The sequence below is a fragment of the Camelus bactrianus genome, chromosome 10 (assembly GCF_048773025.1).
Source record: "Camelus bactrianus isolate YW-2024 breed Bactrian camel chromosome 10, ASM4877302v1, whole genome shotgun sequence".
Lineage (NCBI taxonomy): Eukaryota > Metazoa > Chordata > Mammalia > Artiodactyla > Camelidae > Camelus > Camelus bactrianus.
Window position 1 is genome coordinate 12,368,542 of NC_133548.1, and position 4,232 is coordinate 12,372,773.

Genomic DNA, 4,232 nt, shown 5'->3' on the forward strand with positions numbered 1-4,232 from the left:
CTCTAATACATTTAGATATTGCTCAGCTAAGTATTCTTCTCTTATTTTTAAAGGTTTTCTTTGTTTCTTAGTATTATTTTTTGATAAATTAGCATATCATTTATCCATTTTATTGTTACTTTTAACTTCAGAAAATGAATCCTTAGATTTATTATTTCTAACACTTATGTGGTTTTTAATATCAATTAAAATAATTATTACTTTTCTTCTTTCCTTAATCTTATTTTCTTATGCCTTGAAATGTATACTCATTTAATTTATTATTATTTCCTATTTATTAACACAATTACTTATGGAGTTATTAAAATTTTATTTGGACACCCCTGTAGTTTATAGAATTTTACGTGATAGTTGATAAAATATTATATTATATGTATTTGTCAATTTTGTTTTTATTTCATCTTCAACCAAAGGGTTGTTTAAATGAGAGTTTCAGTTTAAAGTGGTAGAATTTTAGTTGTTTTTCACCTTGAAGTTTTACTGTTAAATTCTAGTTCTAAGTCATTGGATCACAGAATATTTTCCATGTATTTCTGATTTTTGGAGTTTATTGTATTGCTGCAATTCTTCTATGGGCACATAAAAAGGAAAGAAGGAAGGAAAAAAGGAACGAAGGGATGGAAGGAGGAAGGAAGGAAAGAAAGAAAAAGAAAGAGAGTAGAAGGAACAAATAAGGATGGTTTCCTGGTTTCAAGCTACTATGAAGATGAAAATCAGTTCTGCCAGTAATCAGACAGTGATGTGTCTAACACAGTGCCAGGAGTCACAGAAAGCCGACCAGAAGCTGCGGGTCTAACTGGACCTCCCAAGTCCACAAGGCAACTGTAAAAAGACTAACAACTCCCACTTCTAAGTGACTGCTACCTTCTCACCAGTGACATACTGTTACTACTTTCCTCCTTCTGCTTCTTGAGCAGTGCTTACCGAGATACCCAGTTGTTGTTCTTCTCCTGCTTTTTGATAGTTTCCAAATCTAGAGAGAGTATCCACTTCCCTAATCCATACTCGGAAACATCAGCAAAGCCCATACACTGCAAAAAGCCCTCTCCCCTTCCTCTTACTGATGTATCCACAGCTTCTGGGGAGTGAGTTGCAGAAGCAAAATAAGTCTAAATTTTGACTCCAAGTGAGTTTCATTGGTAGGCTTCACCAATATAGAGTTTCTGTATATGGTATTTACTCTCATTAATTATGTCAAATAACTCTTCTGTCATTTTATTAAAATTATTTTTCTCAGTTTGATCTACCATGAACTGCAAGAGGTAAATTGACATTTACTATTACAGTAACATGTCTCTTTCATCAGTGTATTTCCTGTTTTTTACTTAATGAATATTAAGGCAATATTATTTAATTTACAGATTTTTCCAAGAATATGTCTGCACAGTCCAATTCCTCTATACAAAGCATTTACAGCCAATACGTTTAAGGATGTTTGTAAAAGGAGACACATCAGAAGGGAAAAAGTTAGAGTTGTCTCTGTCTCCAGAGACGGTTTTGGGTAGTGAAGATAAAGACCTTTCCTTCCTTCTCTGAAGAGGATCTGCTTACATTCCAAGTGAAAGTACAGTTTCTCTCTGCAAAGGAAGATCTGGGCAGGTCCCAGGCAACCTGGAGTAGGATCAGAGCTTCCGAATGTTGCGAGTCTCTTCCAGAGTGCAGAAAAGTGCACTCTGCTACATGGGCTGGTACCGTCTGGTTTCTTTTGATATTGTTCGCGTTATGATTGGATCCATTTCACAGCACTTCTGTGCTCATAATTCCACCCACAATTTGGAACTTCTGGAAATGCTGAAAAAGGCAGTAAACTCTCATCTTCTCAATCCTCTCAGTAGCAACATACTGTGGTTTTACCAGATTAATGAGATTGAGAGAACTACAACATGTGATATCTTTTTGTTCAGACGCCTGGCAATAGGATGGGTGTGCGCTTGATTCTGTCTTTTCCCGAGTGGATGGAACACTCATGCCCAAGCCTAAGTATGACTTCTCAAGTTTCACCTGGATTCCTCCATCTCTCCACATCCTTGGAGACTGAGGGAAATAAGATGCCAATTCTGGGTAAATGAGTCTGTTCTGTAGCACCAAACCCTGCATTACGTCTGGCTGGAGATTCAACTTTCATGTAAAATAAAATTTTACCAAAGTAAGTTGCTATGATCCATATTTGCCTAATTCCTGTGTCAATTTCCTAGTTGGTTACAGACCATGTATAGAAAAGAGGGATATTTCTCCATAATGTCTATGTAGCAATTCGCTCTAGTGTTTTTTCCCTCTTTCCGCATATTTGCTCCAAAAACTGGCTCTTTGACTTATTCTTTATAAAATTAAAATAATGTAGCTATAGAGTCACAGTAAGAGTAACAGCATCTGTCAAGGGAAATCAGAAAAGGTTTTTGTCCTGGTGAGCATTCATGTTATACTTGTTATGGGTACTTTACAACAGTTTTTATACACTTCTCTGTATTTTTCTTTTCTTGTTTAAGGGCAGGTATTTGAAGAAAAAGGCTCCTCAAAATGTACAAAAGCAATATCAAAGACCTTTTCATATGCTTTCTCCTTAAGAAACACATGAATTAGAAACTTATTTACTCATTTAAGATGTTTTCATTACATTTCAGATCTACTGATATAATTAAGGAATGCCTTTGTAACCCACAGATATTTGCCATCCCGTCTGCTGTTGGGAAATAAGAGAAAACTGTTGGTTTGCTTGTTGAACTGCACTGACTTAGTAACTGATGTTCAAACTAGAAGAACTTCTTTCCAACCCCTTTCAGGGCTTCTCTCACGTCTTGGTTTCTCAGGCTGTAGATGAGGGGGTTTAACATGGGGATCATAACACCATAAAACACAGAAGCCATTTTTTCTTGCTCTGAGACTCTATGGTACTATGGTGCAGATACATGTAAGAGAGCGTCCCATAGAAAATGGTGACCACTGTCAGATGGGAGGCACACGTGGAGAAGGCTTTTTTCTTCCCTGCAGCAGAAGAGATCTTCAGGATGGCAGCCAGGATAAATATGTAGGAAAAGATGACAACGCCTACAGTGAACATCAAGTTAAACCCCACAAAGGCTGCTAGTAGCGTGACGCTGAAGTAAATATTGGAGCAGGAGAGGGCAACAATTGGGGGTTCATCACAGAAAAAGTGGTTAATTTTATTGGATTTGCAAAAGTTCAGTGAGAAAGTAAAACTTGTTTACAGAAGCATTTAGGAAACCCATGAAGTATGAGACAACTAAGAGCTGAACGCAGACTCTCTGGGACTTGACTGTTGCATAGTGGAGGGGGTTACAGATGGCCACGTAATGGTCCACCGCCATAGCAGCCAGGATGAAGCAGTCACTTGTTACAAAAGTACCATAGACAAGGAGTTGCACTATACATCCTACGAATGAGATGGAATCTATTTTGCTCATCAAATTCTGCAACATCTTGGGAGTGATAGCAGATGCATAACAGAGATCAACAAAAGCCAAGTTTTGGAGGAAAAAGTACATGGGGGTGTGAAGGGAAGACTCAATCTTGATGAGTAGGAGCATGCCAATGTTACCCACTAGGGTGAGCACATAGATCACTAGAAATACTATGAAGAGGACATGCCAAGACTTGTGTTGACCAGCAAATCCCAGGAGAATGAATTCAGTCACTTTGGTGCCATTGTTTTGTTCCATGGCTGGCAAAGATGAAATATTAGCTGAAAAGGCGCAAAGAAAGAAGAGCAGAGAAAGCTAAGACCATCATGATCATCTACCTAATTCTGGAATTGAAAATGGTATAACATCTAATCTCATAGTGGGGTCAGAGAATATTTTCTGTGACATAATTAACTCAGATTTTAAAGACTGAACCTTGACACCTGACTCAGATATTTTCATTTACAGTTGAGGGAAGTTGTCATGGTTTGGTATCTATGTTTTTCAGGGTGCAGAGTGATTGGTATTTCATAAATCTATCAATTCAGCAACAAATGAAATATACATAGACATTTAAGTATGCTTTCTTTTATGCTCACTATATTTTAATTAGAAACCCAACTTGCTTAAATACTAAGCATTATATTTGAAATCTTCACATATCCATAGATTTCTAAATGATCTTGCTCACAATTATCTCCATATTTTCATTTTATCCTTTTGCCTTCCTTAGTAACTCTTCTCTGCCACGATGGTCTCATGGAGTTGTAGAATCCTTTATGGAAGTGTTTATCAAGGTATTACGGTAAAGGA

General features: G+C 37.2%; 1 pseudogene; it reads right to left on the reverse strand.

The window, feature by feature from the left end:
• Window positions 1–2,750: 2,750 nt before the first annotated feature.
• On the reverse strand, window positions 2,751–3,677 carry LOC141578940 (olfactory receptor 5AK2-like; annotated as a pseudogene).
• Between the last annotated feature and the right edge of the window lie 555 nt (window positions 3,678–4,232).